The 26,539-nt window shown below is 47.7% G+C and overlaps 1 protein-coding gene across 8 annotated transcripts in view; it reads left to right on the forward strand.

Annotated features, from left to right (window-relative positions):
- ZHX2 (zinc fingers and homeoboxes 2) overlaps positions 1-26,539 on the forward strand; it is a 195,815-nt gene that overhangs the window by 50,301 nt on the left and 118,975 nt on the right. The gene's annotated exons all lie outside the window — the stretch shown is intronic.

Raw genomic sequence — 26,539 nt, forward strand, 5'->3', positions numbered from 1 at the left:
GGCTGGGTAAAATGAGGCTGAGACCTACTTGTAAGGTTCTTGTATCAGTTCAAACCCTGAGCGTGTGCCGACAGACAACAGGAGGCGGTGTGGAGCAACATGCTGTTTTAATGAGAGCCTGGGTGCACGCGGGCTGAGGCCTAAAATGGCGTCAGCACCAAGTGAGGACGGGGCAAAGGATTTATAGTCTCCTGTAAACAGGAAGTGTCCTAGTCTGATGTAACTGCTACGTTGTACCCAGATGGCCTCTTTCTTGATCTTCAGGGGTACGTGTCTTCCAGCTGGCCTTCTTCCTGCTTCTGCTATTTTGCTGGCGCACACTGCTGGCACAAGTAGCCTTGCACCTTGGGACTGGGCCTGAGAAGGGAGGAGCTATTCATCCCCTTAAGCTTTCAGGCCCCGGGGAGAATCTTACATTCCTGTCTATTTGGTTATAGAAAAGGGAAAAGGGACAACTTTCTTAATAACTACTTCAGGCGGGACATAGGGGGTGGCGTGGGCACGTTGGAAAAAGAAAACCTTAATTTTTAGATATTCTTGAGAGATGGGTTGGTATTCACCATGTCGTTGTAGCAGGAGCATCGCCTGCATTGTCTGGAAATATGTCTGTGCCTGCAAGACAGTTATGTTGAGAGGACAAGGAGGTGTCGACAGGGAGAAGCATGGCCTCATCTGCTGCTTTATGAATGAAACACCGTGTCTGGATTAAGGAGGGGAGGTAATTACTGCGTGGCTCAGAGTCTGGTAAGGATGGAGGCCCTAAGACAAAAGTTTGGCCATACATGATTTTAAAGGGACTATAAAAAGAGGGTGCTTTTGGTGTTGCGCAGTTTCATGAGGGCAAAAGGGAGATGTTTTGTCCACAACTGGCGGGTTTCTAGAGCCAGCTTGGTGAGTTGGGCTTTAAGGACAGGGTTAATTTTTTCAACTTTGCCTAACGATTGAGGCCTGTAGGGTGTGGAGAACTTACTTTATTCTTAAGGATGTAGAGTCGCCTTGGGTAATTTAGCTGATGAAGGCGGGCCCGTTACCAGAGTGGATGGATGTTAGGAGTCCAAAACAGGGAATTATATGCATAAGAGTTTGTGTGACAATATTTGCAGCTTCTGAAGTTGTCGGGAATGCTTCTACTTATCTGGAGAAAGTACAGACAAAGACTAGAAGATAGCAGAGCCGTTTATCGGGCGGCATGTGAGCGAAGTCTACCTGCCAATCTTGCCCAGGTACCTGGCCCCGGGCTTGGTGGGTAGGAAAAGGCGGTGGCCAGAGGGAGCCCTGGGATGACACTGAGTGGCAGATAGAGCAGGACTGGGTAATTTATCAAACGTGGCTGGAAAGGTGAGGACAAGTGAGGCTAGGGCGGAGACGTTACAGGAGAGGTTTGTAACCAACATGGAAAGACTTGTGGAGGCTTTGGAGGTGAGGAAGGCTTTGAGAGTGAAGAAGAACGAAGCGCCCTTCTTTGACATACCATGGTCCTTGCTTTTGAAGGTTTTGGGCTCGGAAGTCCTCCTTTTCTTCTGAGGAGTAAAGCGGAGAGAACAAGGACAGGGACAGAAACTGGCCTTGCACGGGTTGTAGGGCCACTTGTTTGGCTACCTGATCTGCTAGCACATTTCCAGCCAATATAGGATTGTCTGGGGTTTGGTGGCCCCTGCAATGAATGATGGCAGCTTGAAGGAGCTTGTTGATGAGAGAGCCATTTATGGCAGGAGTGTTTTTTGCAGTTAGGATACCCCGTTCTTTCCAGATGGATGAGTGTGAGTGCACTATGTGGAACACATAATGAGAATTTGAATATATGTTGATCTGTTGTCCAGCTGCTAGAGTGAGAGCTCGAGTGAGGGCGATGAGTTCAGCTTCTTGGGAGGTGGTGCCTAGTGGGAGGAGATTGGCTTCAATAGCATGCATGTGGGGTGGTGACACTACAGCATAGCCAGCATTCTGGTGTCCTTGATGTAGGAAGGAGCTGCCATTTAAAACCAAGTAAAGGAGGCATCTGGAAGGGGTTGGTCTGTTAGGTTTGGAAAGGTATAAGGAAGGTTTGAACAGTGTTTACACAGAAATGTGTAAGGTCTTGGGCAGTTGCAGCTTCAGGTAAGAGCGTGGCCGGGTTTAGACGGGAGATGGTTAGATGGTGATGTGGGGAGTTTCTATGAATAGAGCATACAGTTGGAGGAGCCGTGGGGCAGAGATGAGACTTAGTACACTGCGGTGAGCTAGCTTGTCTTTGATGTTATGGGTTGAATAAACTGTTAGGTTGGCATGGAGAGATAGTTTTAGGCTTTCAAGGGTGAGGACAGCAGCTGCCGCCAATGCTCAGAGGCAGGCAGGCCGTCTGAGAACTGCGGCTTCAAGCTGTTTGGAGAGGTAGGCAACAACCTGGAGGGTGGGTCCCTTAGACTGGGTTAGAACACCAGTACAACTCCACGCCGTTCGTCGGTATAGAGGGAGAAAGATTTGGTGAAGTCTGTGACAGTGAGCACGGGGGCTGAGGTGAGAGCCTTCTGGAGCAGACAGAAAGGTTGGGGAATAGGCTGTGCAGGGTTTGAAGTCTTATGGAGAGGGCCTTTAGCAGCTTAGTGTAACGGTTTGGCAAGTAGAGCGAAGGAGGGAACCCAGAGCCTAAAATATCCTGCTAGTCCTAGAAAAGAGAGAATTTCTTGCTTAGTTTGCGGAGGCGGGAGGGACTGGAGGAGGGATATGCGGTCGGTTGTGAGCCCTCGGGTTTGCAGGGTAAGAGCTAGGCCTAGATAGATGACCGAGGAGGTGCATATTTGTGCTTTCTTAGGGGAGACCTAATAACTCCCGTTCTGCCAAGAAGTTTAAAAGAGAGAGATAGTATGGGCGTTGCAGTCCCTTTGAGAGGGGCTACACAGGAGCAGATCATTAACACATTGAAGGAGAGTGGACGGTTTTAGGGATAAGGTAAAAAGGTCGCAAGCAAGGGCCTGTACGAAAAGGTGGGGGCTGTCTCTGAAACCTTGAGGTAGTACACACCAGGTGAGCTGACGTGAAATGTGGGTGTCAGGATTTTCCCACATAAAGGCAAAGAGGTTTTGGGAATTCGAGTGTAAAGGAATTGTGAAAAAGGCATTTTTTAAGGTTTAGAACAGAAAAATGAGTGGTATTGGAGGGAATCGTGAAAAGTAAAGTATATGGGTTAGGAACTGCTGGACATACCGGGAGTACAGCTTGGTTAATGAGCCTGGGGTCCTGGACTAAGCATTAAGTTCCATCTGGCTTTTTAACAGGTAGAATTGGTGTGTTAAAAGGGGAGTTTGTTGGGCGGAGTAGGCGACTGGTGAGGAGGTGAGAAATGATAGGCTTTAGGCCTATGAGAGCTGCTTGAGGGATGGGATACTGCTTCTGTGATAGGAACTGGGTGGGCTCTTTCACAGTAATGCGGACGGGGGTGTGGTGTTCTGTGACTGAAGGTGTGGAAGTATCCTAAACTGCGGAGTTAACTATGGACGGCGGATAAGGAGAAGTTGCATGTTTTAAGGTGCGAGGTTGGAGGAGTAGAAGAAAGTTAGATGCCCCAGAGGAGTCTGGGTTGATGCGTTGGGTACTATGGGGAATGTGGATGTGGAGAGTAGTGTGGCGTTTTGAAAGGATGTCTCTGCCTAGGAGCGGAGTTGGGCATGAGGGCAGGACTAAGAAAGAGTGAGCGGGCCGGGCGCGGTGGCTCACGCCTGTAATCCCAGCACTCTGGGAGGCCGAGGTGGGTGGATCACGAGGTCAGGAGATCGAGACCATCCTGGCTAACACGGTGAAACCTCATCTCTACTAAAAAATACAAAAAATTAGCCGGGCGTGGTGGTGGGCGCCTGTAGTCCCAGCTACTCGGGAGGCTGAGGCAGGAGAATGGCGTGAACCCGGGAGGCGGAGCTTGCAGTGAGCTGAGATCGTGCCACTGCACTCCAGCCTGGGCAACTGAGCAAGACTCCGTCCCCCCAAAAAAAAAGAGTGAGTGAAGGAAAAGGTGTGCAGGGAGCAGAAAAGTGGAGGGCTGGCTCAGGGTTTGGAGACTCGTCCGTCAATTCCCACAACAGAGACTTGGGAGGACTGGGTGGGTCTTGAAAAATTAGGTAAAGCAGAGTAGGTTGCCCGGTATTAATTCAAAAATAACATACCGGCCTACCTGCCACCATCAGGGTTACCCTTAGCTTGGATGAAGTGATGGTAGTTGCCAGGGCGTCTGTTCCAGGGCACCCTCAGTCTTCAGCGGCAGGGCCGATGAGATCCAAGTAGGAGGTTTTGGCCGGCTCCGGAAGGGATGGGGGCGGTCCTTGCTGGGGCTGCTCATAGTCCGACTTCCAGTGGGGTCCTCCGCAGAGGGAGCACGGCCTGGTGCGCTTACCTGGGTTTGGGCATTGTCTGGACCTGTGACCTTCATTGCCGCACTTGAAACAGGCGCCAGGTGGAGGTGGATTGCTAGGAGGCTTCCGTGTGGAGCTATGGCCCCGTGGGCCTGCAGGGCCCCTGATGGCAGAGGTAAGCATTCGAAACTCTGCCTGTTTTTGCCTTTTACTTTCCTCATCACGATTGTTAAAGACTCTGAAGGCTAAATTTAGAAGGTCTCATTGTGGGGTTTGAGGGCCGTCATCAAGCTTCTGAAGCTTGTGCCGAATATCGGTGGTGGATTGGGAGATGAACCGAAGGTTTAAGATAGAGGTTCCTTCTGGGCTAGCTGGGTCTAGGTTGGTATATTTTTTAAGGGCTTCAGTTAAATGAGAGAGAAAAAGGGCTGGGTTTTCATTAGGACCTTGGGTGATTTCTGAAAGTTTTTCATAGTTTACCGCTTTATGGGCACCCTTTTTGAGTCCTGCAAGGAGACACACAATTATGTGGTTTCAACGGTGGCATCCAGAGGCCCTGTCTTGATAATCCCAGTGGGGGTCCTGGCTGGGGACTGCCTCCGCACCAGTAGGCTGGGCAGGAGCTTGGTGATGAATGGTATCAGCATGTGCCTGAGCTACAGTCCAGATACGGTCTTGGTCTTCTGGGGTGAGGGTGGAAGAGAGGATAACCTAGAGGTCATGCCGGGTCAGTTCATAAGACTGGGTGAGGTACTGAAATTTTCTAATATAAGAGGTAGCATCTTCTGGAAATGAACCGAATCTTTTGTTAATTTGAGAGAAATCAGTGAGGCAGAAGGGAACATGAACTCTAACAATACCTTCATTTTCTGCTACTTTCTGAAGGGGGTATTCTAGCACCGGCGCTGAAGTAAGGGCGGGGCATGGGCCAAAGATGGCGCCCGAGCGAGTAAGGGCAGGAGAGAAGGAAGAAACTGGAAGTGGTTTCTGCTGAGGGTTTGAAGGGGGAAGGGTGGTTGAGTTGATAAGCAGTGGAGGATAGGGGCGTAAGGTGGTGGGATGGGTTTACAAGCCTCAGGAGAGGGCGGTGGGGGAGGAGAATGGGTACAGGCAATACTAGAATTGTCCTGAGGAGGGGACGGTGTAGGAAAAGAAGTGGATACTGCTTACTGACTGAGAAGATGACGACTGGGAAGATGGCAGCTGAGGAGACAACGAGGAGGCTTGCGGGGGTTAAAGAAGATGGTTGAGAGGGAGAGGTAAGGGCTGGGAGGGGTAGACAGCAGTCTGCTGGATTTAATGAGGAAAAAGAGGTAGGGTCGGGAAGAGAAAGGCGATCAGGGTGGCAAGAATGGAGAAGGATTTGAACAGGTAAGAAAGAATTGCAGAGGTTGGGTTGTGATTTGAGAATAAAAAGGCCTGGACATAAGGAACTTCTCATTTCTTCAGTTGTCAGCAATAATTGCTTAAGTCAGTTAAAATTGTAAAGTTGAATGTTTCATTTGCGGGCCATTTGGACCCATTATTTAATTCGTATTGTGGCCAGACTGAATTGCGAAAAAGACACGGCACTTCGGGCAGATATCTTGCCTGAGGCCTAAGGTTTTTAGGTTTTTTTTTATGAGGCAGCCTAGAGGGCTGTCCTTTGGAGTGGAAGACTGGGAATTTCCCACAACAGAGGGTAGGCTGAGAGAACAAGGAAGAGGAGAACATCCTGGACAGCAAGAGGGGGACAATAAAAGGAGCAATTGTCACTGCTGCCATTTTCGTTCCCAGAACAGGATCTAATGGCTTAGAGGCGCCCCCCTAAGGCCAGATGATCAGCAAGTGCCTGACACACGCCGGAACCTTCTTGGACCAACGTTGGATTTTTGGACCAGAGAAATCAAGAGAGGCCATGTGGATTTTCCCCTGTTAACAGGGCTCCCGGGAAAACTTACCAGTAGGCGAGATCAGTGACCGATGTGCATGCACAGAGAGGCAACTGGAGGCTGAGGAGCTTCCTTTGTCCGGCTGCTGTGGCTTGCTCTCCGGGGTGAAGGGGTAGGTCCACAGGGGATGCAGACCTGAGCCCCTCCCCGGTTTTGGCACCTGACTTAAGGTTCTTGTATCGGTTCGAACCCGGAGAGCGCGTGTTCGAACCAACAGACAACATGAGGCGGTGTGGAGCAACATGCTGTTTTAATGAGTTCCTGGGTGCAGGCGGGCTGAGGCCTAAAATGGCATCAGCACCAAGTGAGGACAGGGCAAAGATTTTATAGTCTCCTGTAAACAGGAAGTGTCCTAGTCTGACGTAACTGCTACGTTGTACCTGGATGGCCTCTTTCTTGATCTTCACGGGTACGTGTCTTCCAGCCAGGGTAGGTGTCTTCCGGCCGGCTTTCTTCCTGCTTCTGCTATTTTGCTGGCCCACACTGCTGGTGCAAGTAGCCTTGCGCCTTGGTACTGGGCCTGAGAAGGGAGGAGTTATTCATCCCCTTAAGCTTTCAGGCCCCAGGGAGAATCTTACACTACTGGGCTGCATTTCCAGACAATTAGGGCATTCTAAGGCACAGGATGAGGTAGGAGGTCCGCACAAGATACAGGTCATAAAGACCTTGCAAATAAAACAGCTTGCAGTAAATAAGCTGGCCCAAACCCACGAAAATCAAGATTTTGACCAGAGTGACCCTCTGGTCATCCTCACTGCTACACTCCCACCAGCATCATGACAGTTTACAAACACCATGGCAACGTCAAGAAGGTACCCTATATGGTCTAAAAAGGGGAGGCATGAAGAATCCACCCCTTGTCTAGCATATCATCAAGAAATAACCATAAAAATGGGCAACCAGCAGCCCTACGGGCTGCTCTATGGAGTAGCCATTATTTTATTCCTTTACTTTCTTAATAAACTTGCTTTCACTTTATGGACTCGCCCTGAATTCTTTCTTGTGCAGGATCCAAGAACCCTCTCTTGGGATCTAGATCTGGACCCCTTTCCAGTAACTGTATTACTGACCATCAAAGGAAACCCCATCTGAGCAATGGGTTCCAGACCCCCATCTCTAATCGTGAGCCCCATCCTGGAAGTCACTTGTAGTAAGGAAAGTTATTCCATAAGCTGGTCCTGCCACTACCCCTACAGGTTTCAAACACCCACCCTCCTTTCCAAAACCAGACCCAGGTTACTGTGGTCACCTACTGGTGACTTCATTTGCATCTGGTGGTCAGATCTAGTCAGGGTGTAATTCGGCTAAATTAATAGTGCTAATAGTGCAAATTCCTAGTGCGTTTTACAGGTGGGGAATAGAGGGTGAGAATTTGGGATTTAAAACTGGCATTTCAGAAATGCTGTCACATTAGAGCTTCATTTCAGTCCCTTGGGGTGGCCACCAAGTAAACAGCTCAATTTCCATCCCTGCTGGAGGTACAGAATGCAGCATTCACACTTGCCAACAGATAATGTCTCCTGTCTTTGTCGGTGCTTAATGGCTTTTAGTAGAGTTAAGGCTGAGAAGAAAGAGACTGACTTCCTCTTATTGGGTAAAATGGAAACACTGGGGAGACAATTCCATTTCAGACAGACCCTTTCCTTCTCAGATTACTGATCCACAACCCAGCCAACTCCCTTTCAGCTCATTCAGGTAACATGGAAGACAGAGGCCACCCGCTTAGGGGAGAGGAGGGTGGAAGAGCCCGTTGAGCTTTGTGTTTGGGATTTGTCAGCAGAGAGGAGATTTGCATTTCTAATAAGAGCCCCGTCTGGGTGTGCTTTAGCCCAGTGGCTGCACATCTCTGTAGCTCTCCAAGTGCTCTCAGTTTGCAGAGCAAGGGAAGAATCTTCTACAAAAACAAATAGCTGTGGGAAGACAGCAGAAAGCACAGCACAGTGGGGTGCCAGGGGCACTTCCTGGGTATCAAGGAACGTTTAAAAATGGTATTACATCAAGTCACCACAGACACCCTGGCGAATATTCCCCGTGTGCCCATCCCTCACATGCCCTTTGTCTATGTAAGAGAAACTCATTACATGTTCTACTCTGAGATTTGGAGATTTATTGTTATTTCTCCAAAAAGAAGTAACGAGGCATGTCAGTCCCAGCGTGTTTATACAGCAGAAAACTGGGAAAAGAAAACAAGGTTCAACAAGAGGTGAATAGTACGATAATTAAACAATTAAATAAATAAATGGTTAAATACGTGGTAGAAACCTTTCGATCATATATGAAGTCTACGGTATTTAGTAATGTGATTTTTTTTTTTTTTTTTTTTTTGAGACAGAGTTCACTCTGTCACCCAGGCTGGAGTGCAGTGGCTCGATCTCGGCTCACTGCAACTTCCACCTCCCAGGTTCAAGCGATTCATTCCTGCCTCAGCCTCCCGAGTAGCTGGGACTACAAGCGCGTGCCACTACACCCAGCTAATTTTTGTATTTTTAGTAGAGACGGGGTTTCACCTGTTGGCCAGGCTGGTCTGGAACTCCTGACCTCATGATCTGCCCACCTTGCCCTCCCAGAGTGCTGGAATTACAAGCGTGAGCCACCATGCCTGGCCAATGTGATTTTTTTAAAGTGGTAAATGTTAAATGAAAAATGCAGGATTCATACTGTATATATAGTTTTTATTTAAGAAAAACATAATGCATGATGAAATTACAGCAAAATGTTAACAAAGTTGAGATCTTTAGAGATCAAATCAGAAATTATTATTTTTCTTTCTTTCATTTCTACATGTATTCCAAAGGGTTTTTCGTGTATGATTATAGAAGTTATATGTTGGAGCAGGGAACCACACTATACCCTCATTACTTTTTTTTTCCCTTCCTTCTTTTTTTATCTTGGGCACACACTAGAATGTGGCATTGCTCTATGTGGGCCCATCCGCACTCCATTCAGCCAAGTATTCTATTGCTAACAGAGAACAGAGCAGGTTGCACAAGCAATGGACAAAATCTGAACATTTCCAACTTCCCTCACCCCATCATTCACTCACCCATGAGTTCATCTAAACCCTTCTTCCACTTGTTTATATTTTTAGCTGGTACAGCCTCTCGGGCCCAATGACTTCCATGTGTTTTCCACCCTCGGTGTGAAGTGGCAGAGGCCTGCCCGGCTCGTATCCTCAGATGACCTCCTCTGGACTCCAAGGGGTCCTCCCTGTTTTTTACCTTTCCAGCATTAAGGGAACAAAATAAGAACCTCAATGATATGTTTGCAATTAGCAAAGCACACTTATGGACATAATTTTGTAGAACTATAGAACTTGGTATTGGAAGAGGCCTTAGGAACAGTTTAGGCCAGTGTTTTCCTGAAAGTCCGCAATACAGGGAGTATTTCCAGAAATCACTGCAAGTTGTACAGTCCCCAGGATATGGTGGCACGGGGTGGCATGGGATCGTGGGGGGTTTGGTTTTGTTTTTGCTTCGGGCTGCAATTGGATAACAATGGTTACCTCATTTTGTTCAGAAACTCCAGCAGTTATACATATGCCTGGTTATTTTGTTAATAGATAATTAATGTATGAGAGACAGAATCTTTTAAACTTTGTGTTGTGGAGGTGGACATTGATGGGACCCTCCATTCTGAGCTAGATCTGTGAGTGGAGAGGTCACTGCCTGACGGTTGAGAAATATATATTCTGGCACTTCGCTGCCTGAAGGGTGAGAAAATGGGCTCCGAAGTGGCTCCCTGACCCCAGCAGAAGAGGCTGGTACATGGGGCCGCTGGACTAGAATCCAGATTGTCTGACTGTAAGTGCCGGGCTAGCTCCAGGGCACCTATTCTACCTTTGTTTAAACCAACTTCCTGAGATGTGCTTCCTGCACTAGGAATAATTTAGTAGATTTTGAATTTGTGCATGCTCCAAGTGTGGTCTTTCCAGACTGAGTCTTCTGTTTAGAAAATGATTAATTATTGTAATTGCCTAAGTCCTTTACTCTTTCCACAGTTACTCTTTCCTAACTGTGGAAATACAGACTTCCAAGTTTGGTAGAGTGTTGTGGGAAAGAAGGTAGGTTCTGGAATCAGACACCCTAGGTTCAAATCCTAGCTCTCCCACTCGCCAGTCCCTGATCCCAGGTTTAACTTCTCTGTGCATCAATTTGCCCAACTGCAAAATGGGAATAATGATAGTATCTACCTTAAAGGGCCGTTGTGAAGATTAACCATTGTGATGAGTGCTTGTCATTACATTGCATAGAAAAAGTGCTTTACATTAAAAGTGGCTTACATTACACTTGTCATTACATTGCACAGAAAATTCATTACAAGCACAGAAAAGTACTTGTCCCATGCCTCATGCTCAGTGCATACTCAATAAATAAGAGTAGTCACCATCGTCATTGTCGTTGTCATTACTGTTGGGTTTTCATGGAAGGACCCTGGCCAGAACAGTGTCAGCTTAAACTCATTTTGCTTTGCTGGACCTGTGGCCATTACTTCCTTTTCTGTGTTGTTTGCTTTATTCTTTAGAGGAGAACAATTAAACCTCTCTCCATTGTCAGTACCCATTTTAAAGAGCAAGACCCTGAAATCCAGTGTGACTTGCTCAAGGTCACTCAGCTTGTCAGGGCAGATTGGGAGGAAAAGCCCGAATCTCCTGTTCACCTGCCAACAGCTCTTTGCGCCATGGTGCCATGTTTCCTCTGCATGCCTCCGTTCATCCTCCACACCCGGAAAACACAGAGAAGCAGGAGAATCAGCCAGATACATGAAAACTCTTGTTTTGAACACTGAGCATTGACTGTTTACCTGGCCCTTGGTTCTTGTCTTTCTTTCGTTTTAGCAGCAGCATTACGTACTGCTGCCAGGTGGAGCGTTGCTGGTTCCTGCTTCCCCTTCCTCCCTGCCTGTCTTCCCCTGACACTTCCCTGCAGGAAACCACTAGCCCTAACGAGAACTCTCAAACGGTGGAGCAGATGACAAAGGCGCTAGAGGCCTGGGGATAGCGGGAAGTCAGCCGGTGACTTCCGCCTGGTTTAAAGCCCGTGCCTTTCCTGTATTCAATCCAGTGGCGCATCATAAGAATTCCCTGAAGCATTTAGCCACCTGAAAGGCCTTCTCTAAGGCCTAGAGATCTCCCTATCCACCACTTCCTGAGCACACCTTGCAGGTGCCAGACATTTTGGGGTTGCAAAACCCACCTCCTGCCTCACAGTAGGGAGTCAGGAACAGACCATGAACTACAGAGTTCTTGTACATACAGGGCACTTGGAGGGTCGGGGGTTGGGGGGCAATCCAGGCAGAGGGGCAGCCTGAGCAGAGAGGCACAGTGTGAGTTCACATTTAGCAGGCAACTGAACGCTTAATTGTTCTCTGATTGCTTTGAGGGTGTTTCAGCCCTCCAGCTAGAGAGAGTGGTTCTGGCCAGACATGGTGATGAAGCCTCCCTTTCCTCCCAAGCCCCTGCTTTTGTGGAGCTGATTGACAGCTTGGAAAGCCTCTTCATGTATGTGATTGTATTTGAGCCGCTAAGCGTCTGTGTGAGATCAGATGTTATCCCCCATTTTACAGATGAGGAAACTGAAGCCCTTAGATGGTAACTCAGTGGCTTAGCTATCCAGTGACAACCTAAACTTGTACTGAGATATGAAGTCTCAGTATGAGATATGAAGACTCCAAGTCCTCCCTAGCTCTCTCCCTGATGGTCAGCTCTGGGGAAATGTGCGCAGACGTAGTGCTTGACTGTAGAGCCCACTCTTAGAGACACGAAGAAGGAACAAACAAATGAGCACGAGCTCCTGGGGCACAGTGAGAAGGGCACTGGCTTTGGAAGCGAGACCTATAGCTCAAGTTCCAGCTCTTCCAGGCATGAGTTGCATGGACTTAGGACAGTCATGTCTCTTTATGTGGGACTCGGTTTCCCTAGTTGGAAAATGAGAAGGTTGTAGGAAATTCATCTCATAAATCTATAGGCCTGGGATTGAGAACATTGGTCTTCAGCACCTTCTTCTCTCAGGGCCCCCAGCCCTACCAGGCCTGCTTCTTCCTACCACATCCATCCCTGAGTTCTTTCCAGGAGCAAATTCTCCCTACAAACTGAACCACTAGTTCAGTGGGAACATCAAGGAGCTTGTTAAAAAGCTGACTCCTGGCTGGGCTTGGTGGCTCACGCCTGTAATCCCAGCACTTTGGGAGGCCCAGGCGGGCGGATCAGGAGGTCAGGAGATCGAGACCATCCTGGCTAACACAGTGAAACCCCATCTCTACAAAAAACACAAAAACATAGCCAGGGGCATGGTGGCAGGCACCTGTAGTCCCAGCTACTCGGGAGGCTGAGGCAGGAGAATGGTGTGAACCCGGGAGGCGGAGCTTGCAAGTGAGCCGAGATTGCACCACTGCACTCCAGCCTGGGTGACAGAGCGAGACTCCATCTCAAAAAAAAAAACAAGCTGTCTCCCGGGGTTCACCCCAGAACCTAAAGCCTCCAAATCCCTGAGAGTCGAGGCCCAAGACTTTTCTCCCCTGAACACTCCCAGAAGTTCTGATGATCAGCCAGATATGGCAGTCTTTGCCTGCGCTTTGGGGTTCTCAAACTCAGTGGGCACTGAATCACCTGGGGGCATATGAAATGGCTGGGCCTCACCCCCAGAATCTCTGATTCAACAGGTTGGGGCAGGTGAGGCCCCCAAACCTGCATTTCTAACAAATTCCCAGGTGATGCAGGCGTGACACTTGGAGAACCATTGCCCCAGCTCATTTTCTGAGAGCCCAACTAGCAAACCATCAAAGGAACCTTTACTCGTGGGCCATGGTTGCAGTGGAGCATCCCTGACAGCATGGGAACTTTTTAAACAGAGACCCTCGAAATGATTGGGTAATTACAATCATTACAGCAACAACTGCTATTTACTCAGACCTGTTACATGCCAGACTCTGTGTTAGATGTCCTAAATCAGTATTTCTCATTATTTTACGGAGTTTGGTGATTCAAAAATCAAGGATCAATGAGATTAAGTCATCATCTAAGAGTATACTTATTACAAATGTGATCAGGACTTTCTAGAGCAAAACGTGGGCTATTTTCTTTAGCTCACTAGGCCTCTCTTTGTCATCCGAGCCATGAGTGGCTGTATTATGGGAATTTCAAACCAGGTTCAGACAGGGGTCATTACCCAGGACTTTTTGGTTAGAGGAGCCTTTCATTAGTTCCCCACAAATTGTATCCTACTGGTAGTGGCCTTTGGCCCCCACCTTGAGACAGCACTGCTGAGTGCTCACTTTTAAGGGACCCCTCGTGTAAACAAGGATTGTTGCATCTATAGCATTCTGAGCCATTTGGGTGGAAACGGTGAACTGCTGCCGGATCTGGGGAGACCCCACCTTAGTGGGTTTCTGCCTCGGTTCTGGGCTGGCTGATGTTCTGTTTGGCTGTAAGGACCTTGGGAAAGAACTGTTGGCGCCGGATCCCAGAGAACGTTCACCAGCTAGACGTGAAGGAGCTTATGTCATGACTGAAACACTTCCAGCTGGTGGGTCTTAGTCAGGGAGCTTCTTTCTCCCTAATTTGTAAAGATTTGTCTGGTGTATAATAGGAAGCTGATAGATTTGTAAAGAAGTATAAAACACAGAGTAATTAGAGAGGAAATACAGGTGGCTGTGAGAGCTTTTTCTACACTTAGCTTTTTGTTCTCACCCTTCACACACACACACACACACACACACACACACACACACACATCATGCTTCTGATTTTCTGCAGTTAATTTTACATCCTCAAGGACCTCAGGAAGTCCTTCAAGCCACCTATGCCTTTCTTGGGGCATCTCCTACCATGTCTGCCTGTGTTCTTCCCTATGCAAGGACAAGGAAGCCAGGAGGCGGGAAGGAAAAAGGGAACTGCCCCGCAGGGATTGATCTCTTGGGGTGGCCAAAGGCCTCCACGCAGAGCTTGGAGATGCTCAGAGGCTTCAGAGTGCTAATTCTTTTGGTTTGGAAAGGGTAGACACATAGGTCTTAGACAGGCTCCATCCACACCCTCGAAGGCAGCTGGCAGCTCGGAAGAATCAGCTGACGTTGCAATTGGTGTTGAAACTTGACGACGCTAGTCTAGGGTCCACTTATTAACCATGCCACCTTCTCTGAGCTTCGCATTGCGAATCTGACCTGCTCTTCTCCCAAGAGAGATTGTGAAGGCAAAAGAGATCACGGATATAAAAGTATCCCTGCAGTCTGGGATCTGGAAAGAACTCTGGGAATCTAGAGGTTCTGGTTTACTAATGAGAGAACGGGGGTCCAGAGAGAGGAGGTAACTTGCTGGAGGTCGCAGATGAGTGAAGTGACGAGGGAGGTAGAAGGTCAGGGTGGAGGGAAGACTTCTGGGAATCTTTCTAGGCAGAGCACCCCCATCAGCTTCTAAAACAGAGCACTTTATGACTACTATTTCTCACTGAGTCTCTCTCTCTCTCTCTCTCTCTCTCTCTGTGTCTGTCTGTCTCACACACACACTTTTTGGTTTAAATAGCAGAAAGGCAATGACTGCTCTTTACAGGAGAGAATCACACTCTTTTGCACTGACTACAAGGAAACCTACTGGGCATCATTCAACTTCGCAAGTTAGAACATAAGACATGAAGTAGTAAAGGAAAACGCTGAAGAGAATCTACTGCCCAAACTACCTTGCGTGTGTGGGGCTTGGTGGCCTTACAGTTGCCTAATACCCCCTGCCCAACCATATCATCCCTATGATTTTCCACAAATAAACACATTCCTGGTCTCCCTGTGCCCAAACACACATAGGGCAGAACCAAAGAACATGGGCTACAAACACAGACAGACAAAGAGAATTGGAATTTTATTTCTCGCCAGCACTGTGACCTTGGGCAAATTACTTAATGTCTCTGAACTTCAGCTTCCTCATCTGGACAATAATAATACTTCCTAATGTTGTCATGAGGATTAGCAAAGGTAAAGCCTAAAAAGTGCTGAAATACAAGGGTTGGCACAAAGTAAGGTTAATAAATGTTAACTGCCGCTATTGAAAATGTTGGAGATGATATTGAAGATCACATTATTGTCATTTTCATAAGAAAATTAACTTGTTTATAATTTTAATGAGATCTCACTAGGCTTCTAACAATCTGACTGCATAATTAAAATTCTGGTTTTCTACCCAGGAAAGAACTAATATTGTCCAGGTTTTAAGCACACCCTAGCTGGGCTGTTATCTCTGGAATACTGAGATGTTGTCACATGATCTCCAATAATACCTTGTGTATATAAATATCCTTATATCTGAAAAGCATATAAAATTACAAACAATAAAATGTACAGATAAAATGGAACTAGAAGGCATGGAAACAAGAGTGTGAACACAAAAGCCCAATTATAAGCGGGGTAAAAGTTAAAGGTGCTGCACTTTGCAGTCTACAAAGTGCTTTTTATGTCCCCACTCCTGGTGGCCCCACAGCCAGCCTAGAAGGTAGACATTACTCTGCCCATTTCACAGGTAAGGAAACCGAGTCTCAGCCAAGTGGCAGGACCAGCATCCGGAGAACAGTGGTAGATGCTGAGTCAGAAAAGACAGGAAAGAGCTACAACACATAGGGCCTGGAGGACTTGGTAGAGCAATTTGGATTTTGTTTAGGGTTCAGTAGAAAGCCTTCAAAAGTTTAAGCGGGAGAGTGCTGCGACCTGATCCACATTTTTAGATCACTGCCCAGAGTGGAGAAGGCAAAAGTGGAGACAGGGAGGCCACTTGTGAGGCTGCTTTGGAAGTTCCAGTAAGAGATGAGGGCAGTGCCCGTGGAGGTAAAGTAGACAGATTCAGAGATACGTAGAGCGTCTAAAGGTAGCCTTACTGAGGATTGGATGTAGATGTTGGCAGAGAGGGGAGGAGGCATGGTTTCCCTGTGGGTTGCTGGGTGGTTGATTTAGGACGTCTTCAGGAGGAACCTGTTGGAGGTTGTGGGGAGGGGAGTTAGGGGATCCTTGCAAACTTGTCAGGTTACAGTGACCTAGGCACCCACTTTTGCAAAGAGTCAGGTTCCCCAAACATGCGTCCTTCTCTGGCGGAGAGCAGGCCTTATTCTCTTGCTCCTGGGCATTGAATAAATGCTTTCTGTGAACTGAGTGAGCTAGAATGCTGCCGCTGGCTCTGAGAAGCCCTGTATTCCTTCTGCCGCCAGGGAACCAGGGAGCAAGTAATGACCCTTCTCAGAATGTTGGGTCTGATACAAGAAACAAACAAAAACCCCTGATGTCCTACCTTCTAATGTTTCAGACTTTGTGTATTTTTTTTTTTTTTTGCCAGTCTCCATGGGATCTTTCCTCTGCTCATGTTTGAAAGTGATTCTTTTTTTTTTTTAAATGTTGTTACTCAGGCCTTAAATAACCTTTGTCCTATGATGGCTTCTGAAAGGATGAAGCCTAAGTTAGTGCAAAAGTAACTGCAGCTTTTGCCATTGAAAGTAGTGGCAAAACTGCAATTACTTTTGCACCAACCTATAGAATTATAAGATCAATGCCAACAATAGGCATTTGTAGAGTGTCATTCCATTAAAAGACCTCTCTTATATACATTCCATGATTTTAGCCTCATGAAAATCTAAGGTAAGATAAATGGTGTGTTTAGCTCTATTTGAGAGGCCAAGGAACGTAGCAGCCACGAGCATGTAAACTACAATAATAGCATTAAAACATGAAAAGAGTTGAGCTGGATAAGGTACTCAGAACAGGGCCTGCAATATGAATGTTAGATGATGTTGTTGTTATTGTGATTAGCCTCCAGATAGAGAAACTGAGGCATGATGAGGCTGTGATGTCCCCACGCTCAGTAGTGGAATCAATTTCAAGTTGTGTTCCCAGATGCCACCCTCAGAAGGAATCTATGTTCCAAAGGGACACACATTTGCACAGGAAGCCTCCTGCCAGGGCTGGGTCCTTGTGAAATTCTTCCGTCCTCTGTGTGAGCTTCCCCACCTCTCCCCCAGCCAGAAATCCCTGCACTTCTCCCGTCAAGTCTGCCTCCCCACTGAGGGGGGTTGAGCCCACTGTCCAGGACCACTCTACCCTGTCCTCCCCGCCCTGCCTCCTGCCTCAGGTGGCCTTCCCTCTGCCTGTCACCTTCCAGTCCTCCACCCGGTGACCTTCTCCAACAGGTTTCTCCAATCGGGAGCACCCCGGGCCCTGATGACAGGCACGTCATGTCATTGAGTCCAGGTCACTCCTCAAGGGTGGGTCTTGGCAACAGAGGCCTTGCCTTGTACCTTGTCACTCTCCATCCCTATGTGCCAGGCCCAGTGCCAAGCCCAGAGCAGGTGCCCTGACACACTGTATAGCTGGCTTCTAAAAAACAACAAAGGTGGTCATCACCAGAACCCACCTTCGCACATGGGGGATGTGCTCATGATGACTGTCCCCTTGGGGAACATGCCCTATATTCCAAAGCTGGCGCCAGGGCCCAGGGCACCCCAAGTTCCTGGAACGCCTCAGAGTACCTCACCACCACCATCCAGCACCACCCTCTCCTCTCTGGTGTTGACCAGTCTCCGCCCTCTGAAGGTGGCTGCAGTCACGCCTGAGGAACCAGGAGTGTGACTTCCCTTCAGAAACAGTTGAGGGGAGACAGGTCCTCAGCACAGGAGGCCCTTAGACAGTAATGAACCGAGCTTTACTCTTCACATCATAGTACAACTCTGAAGATGGCTCCAAACATGGCCTTCCAAACTCATCTTGGACAAGGGCCACATCACTGAGGTAAATAAAGGTAGAAAGTCTGCCGCAGGGAGCTCTTTCAAACAATGGCTCTCCTTTGGCCGGCTCAGTTGAGTGAGCATGTTTACATTTTGCCCTCAAAATATATTTTGAGGAATGAATGAGTGAGTATAGCGGTGAAACCTCATCATCTCATAGCCAAAGTGTGGGTTTGAGAGACAGTGAGTGTGTCGTTGCGTCTCTGTGTGTGTGCGCCTGAAAGAGAGAAGGGTCTCCGAACCAGAGACGGTCTCTTTTTGGAGGCAGCCCCCAGGCCACAACACCTCTTTTCAGTTGTCACTGAAGAAGGCGAAGAAGGCAGCCAGAGTCAGCCACAACGCTCATTCCTTTGCTTCTTGCTCTCCCCCGTGGCCTGCAAATTTGTTTCAGCCCAGTGGCTCCCTCCACTGACCTGAATTTAATTATTTTATTCTTTATAAACGGAACACTTCCCCCATCCCCTATTCTCAGCCCCCCACCACTCCCCAGATTAACTGACCACCCCTCATTAAGGGTTCTGAGAAGTTGGTTTTGTGTGGGAAGACGTTTGGGTCCCATTCATAGGCCTTGTTTGCAGGTCCCACTGTCCATCTCTGTTCAAATAATGAAGATTTGACCAGGCAGGGGGTCAGGGAGGATGTTTTGCCTGGATTCCCATATTTGCTTTTCATCCAGTAAAATATTTTCCTGGGCATTGGTGGGAGAGGGAATGGACAATCGCTGTTTCTTCAGAGAGCAATTTCTAGTTGGCTGGCAGCGGTTCTGAGGCCGGCAGCGTGCCCTGCCCCTGGCATTCCTCCGATCTCGGTCCTCATGGCCAGGGTGGGGCTGAATCCAAGAGATTTTCAGAATGGGTACATGGAAAGAGGAGGCTGTTTCGGAATCCAAACTCTACGCAGTCCTGAGTGATTGTGATGAGTGCTGAGGTGCCACTGAAACCTGTTTACCGAGGCTGCTACCCACTAGGGTCTCTTCGCGGCTGCTTGCCTGTGAACTAAAACCGCCAGGTTGGACAGAATTCTCAGCAAAGCCCTGAATCCACTTGGTGGCTACCAAGAAACATGGGATGGCCAGGCAGGGACCTTTCTGGGTTTTTCAAGGTGGGAAGGTGAGAATCGATAGTGGGGTGGGCCTCTGGCCTCCCTGTTGGAGGCGCAAGAGAGCCTGGCACTGCCATTCACCAGCTCTGTTCCTTGTGGCTCTGAGTCTCCGTTTCCCCATTGGAGATGTGAAGTTGATGCTGCCTACCTGTGGGTGAGTGGCTCTGGAGCTAGACATTCCCAGCTCTGCTACTCACTTGCTGTGTGACTTTGGGCAAGTTGCTTACCTCTCTATGCCTGGTCTTCCTCATTGTATTAGTTTCCTGGGGTTGCTGGGACAAATTAGTACAAACTGGGTGGGTTAAAGAAATAGAAATTTATTCTGTCACAGTTCTGGAGGCTGAGAGTCTGGAATCAAGTGCATGCAAAGCCCTATTCCCTCTGAAGGCTCTAGGGAACATCTTTTTTTTGCCTCTTCTGGCTTCGGGTGCTGCTGGCATTCCTTGTAGCTGCATTTCTCCCATCTCTGCCTCTGTCTTCACGTCACCTTCTCCTGTTCCGTGGTTTCTCCTCTGGATGTCTCAGGTGGACACTTGCCATTGGATTTAGGGCCCATCAGGATAATCCAAGATGATCTTATCTTGAGATCCTTAACTTAATTACATCTACAAAGATTCTTTTCAAATAGGCTCGCATTCATGGGTTCTGAGGACTAGGACATGGACATATCCTTTGGGGAGCCACGATCAACCCATTACACTCATCTATCAAATGAGGATGATATCGGTGCCTACCATGTTATGGAGTTTACATGAGCTAATGTGTCTCATGCCCCGCACACAGCAAACGTTTGTTCTTTTCATAATCTGTACTGAGCCACAATTTTATAATTACTACGATCATCATCACCATCATCATAGCCAACTTTCATTGAGAGGCTTCCCAAACTTAACACGTCTAAAATTAACTCTTGACTCTTTCCCAGTCTTCAATAGCTCAGTAAATAGTACCTCTATTAACCCCAATGCACAGGCCAACATCCTGCAAATTATCCACATTTCTTCTTTTTCTCTCACACTTCATTCCATCCATAAATCTTGGCTGTTCTGTCTCCAAAATAGATCTCCAACCCAACCACATCCTCGCAAGAGCCCCGCGTCGCACCCCCCCTCAGGTGCCCTTCATGTTTTGATGGGTGTGAGTGACGCTCCTGGATTTATATAGGACACACGTGAGCAGCTACGTCAGTGATGCTGCTTCTTACTGCCTCTACCACTGTCCCCCATTCAAGACACCACTACCGGCCGGGTGCAGTGGCTCACGCCTGTAATCCCAGCACTTTAGGAGGCCAAGACGGGCAGATCACCTGAGGTCAGGAGTTCGAGACCAGCCTGGCCAACATGGCGAAACCCTGTATTTATGAAAAGTACAAAAAAATTAGCCAGGCATGGTGGTGCACACCTGTAATCCCAGCTACTCGGGAGGCTGAGGCAGAAGAATCGCTTGAGCCTAGGAGGCAGAGGTTGCAGTGAGCCGAGATTGCACCACTGCACTCCAGCCTGGGCAAGAAAGCAAGACTCTGTCTCAAAAAAAAAAAAAATGCCACCACTACCTCCCACATGGATCATTGCAGTAGCTGTTGGCTGTCCTCTCACCTTCATCTCTTGCCCCCCGACACCTCCTCATGTCCTGCACATACCCGTGACTGTCTACTCTCCTTGGAGCTACTTTTTAAAAACATGGGTCAGATTTTGTTTCTCCTCTGCCCCAGGCCTCCACTCATTCCCCTATCTCACTCAGAGCAAAAGCCAAGTCCTCCCAGTAGCCCCTGAGGCCCCACATCCTCACCTGCCCCTCTGTCACTCTGCTGCAGCCCCTGGACCTGGGGCTCGCCCTGGGACACAGGCCACCTGTTTTGGCATTTGCGCTGGCTGTGTTCTCAGCCTAGAACACTCTTTTCCCAGCTATCATTGTGGTCTTCTCCCTCACTGCACTAGCTGCTCACATGTTTCGCATGGAACTCCAAGGGTGCCATTCACACCCACTAAAACGTGAAGGATGCCTGGGGGGTGCGAGACGGGGGTCCTGGAAGGCTGTGATTAGGCTGGAGATCTATTTTGCAGACAGAACGGCCAAGATTTATGGATAAAATGAAGTGTGAGAGAAAAAGAAGAAAGGTGGATAATTTGTAGGATGTTGGCCTGTTCATTGGGGTTAACAGAGGTACTATTTACTAAGCTGTGGAAAACTGGGAAAGAGTCAAGAGTTAATTTTAGACGTGTTAAGTTTGGGAAGTCTCTCAATGAAAGTTGGCTATGATGATGGTGATGATGACTGTGGTGATTATGAAGCTGTGGTCCTGCTTAAAAGATACCCCCTGCAGGAGGCCCTTCCCTGACAATCATAGCTCAAACAGCACCCCATCAATCTCCATCCCTTTATTCTGGTTTTTCTTCAAAACATTTAGTGCAAGGTCAGATTGTCTGCTTTCCCCATTACACCCAAGCTCCATGAGGTGAAGGACTTTGTTTTGATTCCTCCGGGATCCTCAGTACCTGGCACATGTGAGCCACATCATCAACATTTCCTGGATGAGGGCATTATTCTGGGCCAGGAACTGGCTTTGTATGCATGACCTCATATCTCCCAGCAGCCTATGAGGTCAGTACTGTAATATCCTTATTTGCCCGGGGCTTGGGGGCTCAGAAAGAGTAAATAAATGTTCCCTGGCTACCCAACTAAGTCAGTGTTAGCAGCAGGATCTGAACCAACTCGTCTTACTCCAGAACCCACTCTCTGAATCACCATCTGTCATGAGGCAGAAATGAAAGACTGTAAGTGAAAGACATTTGGAAATGGAAACGCATTGCGTGAAAGTACCAGAAGGACAGCGGCCGTGCTTGCAACGTCTGAGCAGATCCCTCCGAATTGATTTGGTTCTCCTTCCTGTTTAATTTTTTAAATTTTGAGTACTATTTTTGCTGCCTCCTGGATGATATGACTTGAGGTGGTAAGAAAGGTGTCTGCAAAGCATCGTTCAGTGACTGTCAGACTTTGATGGCCCGGAATGCTCTAGAAATGGGGCATACAGGCGCGTGAATGTGTCCATTATTCCAAAAACAAATCAGTTTACTTCTCTGCCTTTAATAAACATGGCATACTGATTAGAATCAAATATTTCAGTATGGAGGGTGTGCAGAGAGCATTCATCTGAGTCAAGATTCATTTATTCCCAGCTCTATCACTAAAATACCTTGCGGCTTTAAATAATAGTGACTCTTATTTCTGAATCCTAGAAGGTGCAAGGCACATTCAAAGTGCTTTACACTTATTAACTCATTTAATTCCCCAAACCACTCTTGGAAGTAAATACTCTTACTAACACCGTGTAATAGTAGTCACCGAGGCACAGAGATGTTAAATCACTTAGCCAAAGTGACACAGCTAATCATCGGCAGGCCCAGGATGTGAACTCAGGCAGTCTTTCCTGGGGACAGTTCCTAACCAAACTGATTCCCTATTGTGACTCTCAGCTTCTTTAGCTGTAAATTTCAGGGAATGTACTCTGTCATAGTTTCCAGCTCGAAAAAATCCATGCTTTTGAGACTGAGAATCTGGTAGGAGTTTTGAGTCACGGGCGTGAATGCAAAAGGAGAGTAAGAGAATGGGACGAGACAGGGCAGAGCCGAGAATATTACAAAGAAGGGCTAAGCTATGGGCTTCCTTTCCGTGTGGTTCTTGCTTGCATCTTGCCATGCTGTCATTTGCTACTTTTCTTGCCTCGGTGGTTTGTAAAAAATAAGAGCCCCGGGTGCACGTGTCCCCTCATTCACTCTGTGTGGGCAAAGGAAAATGAAGCCCTTATGGTCACCTGGTGTTTCTAACTTTAAAACAGCCTCATATCTCTTATTTAATTCACACAGAAATCCTGTGTGCAGAGCCAAGGATATTCCCATTTTATAGACAAGGAAATGGAGAAAAAGGTTGAGAAAACTGATCTTCCAGTCACATTTACCTCTTCCTGCCTCCCACAAGTGCTTCCTGGGTCCTATCCCAGGGTTTTTTTGTACTTTACTGATTTTAACAAATACAGCCTTTGATCAGTCTCAGCTACCTGCCACACTGGTGCCATCACTAGGTGAGTTATAAAGACTCATCATCATGATACTCTCCATGATTGGGAGCGTTCTATGTGCCAGGAATTTTTCTGGGGGCTTTTCACATTGTATTTCCTTCTGATCCCCACAACTCTCCTTTGAGATACACAGTGTTATGATGCCCATTGTACAGATGAGGTGAGGTGCTTGAGGCCACACAGCCCCAGCCAACACATGCAGACATCACATAGCTAGGAAATGCGAATCCAGCATCTGAATGTGTTAGCACAGAGGGTCCCCTCCCTGGATAAAACCTTCTGGAACTCCCGGTCATGTAAGACAATGTCCAAATTCCTCAGTGTGGTGTGCATGCACCCCTGCAGCCACTGCCCTGCCCCTCGAGTTGGCTCCACCTTCCCTCGTCTCAGCCACGCTCAGCCAGGCTGCTCTTTTCAGCCGTGCCCTTGCTCTGGACCTCACCCCTCCGCTCCCCTCCTTGGAATTCATACTCTCCCACCCTTCTCTGGCTGGCAATTTCCACCCATCCTTCATGGACGAGGCCAAACACCGCCTTCTCCACGCAACCTCCTCCCACCCACCATCTCCCCATGCCCTTTTCCCCACCCCACTGTCACCCCTCCCAGGGCACCTGCACCACTCTCCAACAAAGTTAGAAACACCTAACACAGCCCATACTCCTTGGAATGTTGAACAGTGAGGAACAGGGAACATCTGCCCCACCTAAGGGCATCTGATGACTCTTTTTTTAACACATCACTCCAGCACAACAAAACGTCTTTGTGGCATGGATTTGAACCACGGGCCACCAGCCTGAGGCTCCCGAGAGCGCCTCAGTGAATGGTGTACTTCTCTACATAGTCAGTGATCTACATGGTCAGGCCGAGCCTCCCGGGCCCCTGAGGAGTGGGAGTGGCTACTGGACCAGCTGAGGCGTGCTAGGTGGCCCTTGGTCTCCCCTCCTCTCACAGCATGCCTGGTGTCTCCTGGACTTCCAATGCAGGGCCACATACCTCTTGAAGAGTAGGGAAAAGGTCTGCACTGTGATGTGGAACCCTGAGTCCTCACCCCACACTTGGATTCAAATCCAAGGACTTGTACGAATGCAGCTTTTCTGACCCTTGGTTCCATCATCTACAACATGATGGGATAAATTGGGAGCGCTCCAGGGTTCCACCCAGTGGGAGCATTCAGGCACTTCCTTTATTTCCCTCCTTGTAGATAGGAGAAACTGAGGCCCAGGAGCAGGGGACTTGCTCAGAGCCAACCTAGTTGGAGGTGGGACTGGAGCTCCCACTCTGGCCAGATCTGCAGCCCTCCACCTTGCTCCCATGTCCTACCTCTTCTCCCCAGCCTTCCAGTCCCTTGATGCCTCTTTCCCTCCTTCCACCCTGCCTGTGCTCCTCACCTGTGGGACATGAAGGTCAGCCATGCCAAGAGTTAGTCTTGAATCAGAACTAAGATGGCAACTCCCGAGGCACTGGCCACCTGAGTGAACTCACTGTCATTAAGCAGGCAAGACATCCTGTACCTACCTCCTGTTTGAATCCTATGCATCTTTCAATCCAGCTCCCATGGCACCTCCAACCAGGCTGCCCTTCCAAGGCACCCCATAAGAGACATCATCTTAATAAGCCCTCCCACCCATGACACTATATAGTCCCCCTGTGGGCGTTTTTACTTACTTTTAAATACTTGTGTGTACATCATAGCTCCTCTCCATGATTTCAAGCTCATTGAAAGCAGTAGCCAAATTGCCTCCATTTTCCGATGTCTACCACTAGCCTCTGCTTCAACACCTGATACAGTATTCTAAGTGTTGGATATATATTTCTGGAATAAATGTTATCTTCATTCAGAATAAACCGTCAGGTATATAAGCATCCATACATTCCAGGGTCAGACTGGGTGGAATCTTAGCTCTGGCCTCTGTGCACTGTGGGACCTTAGTCAAGTTATTTAACACTTTACTGCCTCCATTTCCTCATTTGTAAAACAGGGATAATCATAGTGCTTGGCTAACTGGGTGGCTCTGTGGATTAAATGGGTGATGCATGTAAATGACGTGTTTAATAGAGGCCAGCATAAAGTTGACTCCATAAGTGAAGTTGTAACATTTTTGCAATTCTACATACAAGTTTGTATGTGATTTTTTGAAAATATATTATACCACCTTGCATTTCAAGTTTGGCTTTAGCTAGCTGCCAAGCCCTTCCCATCCTTGCATTTTCTGCAACTGCCTCACATAGGCACTGGCCGGGTCAGAGTGTGCCCCTAGCTACACTCTTTCTTGGAGCAAGGGGGCAGGGAAGGGAGAGATGGACTCCCAAATCCCTGTCTTAACTGCGCGCCAGTTTGGGGCTCGTGGCCACATTAAGTGCTCTTACTCAATTCATGTGACTTGACAAATTTGGAATGTGTTAGGGAAAGAGAGTTTTTCCAGCTATGAGTCAGTACATTTATGCGCTCACACACACATTTTTTTCTTTAAAAAAAGAAGTTTAGCGAGAATCATTTATGAGTATAAAGTGGAAACCTCTGGAAATTTTATTTAGACCCAGAAGGCAAGTAATATTCAAGACATTTAATAAAGGGTTTGAAACAAAATAGAATTGGGAGAAAACACAGCTAGCTGCCTTCTCCTTCTGTATTCTCAGCTACCATGTTGTACACAGGAAGATCCAAATTACATGAGTTTAATCTCATACCTCTTGAATACTCAGATTTTTGCTAAACAAGTTCAGGAAATAAGAGATGTGTAAAAGCAGGGAAGCTGAACTGGCATCTATGAAGCACTTAGATGTACCCCATGAGCAGGGAACATATCCCAAGTTCAAGAGGCTATATGGGGGGAAATGAAACAGTTTGATTCAGACAGGCTTGGGTTCAAGTCACAGCACGTCACTTTTATAATATTATTTAGTCTCCGTCGTATTCCATTTTATGGATGACAAAACTGAGGGTCAGAGAAGATCAAGTGTTTTGTTTCTGGACTCAAAGCTCTTGTGTGGTAGAAATTGCATTCTAAACTGAGTCTGTCAGTCTCTAACCAAGAATATGCTATCTCCCTATGCTAAAGAAAGTGGTTTCAAATTATTGTTCCTCGGAGTGGAGTTTCCATACCAAGGAGGGAGGCAGACACACCCATTGTCAAAGATGATGTCTGCAGATCCTAACCAGGCACAGCTTTCTGGGAGACCAGTGTCCTTAGCCACTTTCTGACACTTGCCTTTGCTTCCTGCCTTTTAAGGATTATGGAGAACCTGGTTCCCCCAGGTTGATCTCCTTACTGTTGTTTATTTTAAAGAAGGAAACCACCACCCACCCAAAGGGCTTCTGTTTTCCAGTTCACTCATATCTCTTCTGTGACGGCTCACTTTCATAGACTC

Source organism: Pan troglodytes, chromosome 7 (assembly GCF_028858775.2).
Source record: "Pan troglodytes isolate AG18354 chromosome 7, NHGRI_mPanTro3-v2.0_pri, whole genome shotgun sequence".
In the NCBI taxonomy this organism is placed as follows: Eukaryota; Metazoa; Chordata; class Mammalia; order Primates; family Hominidae; genus Pan; species Pan troglodytes.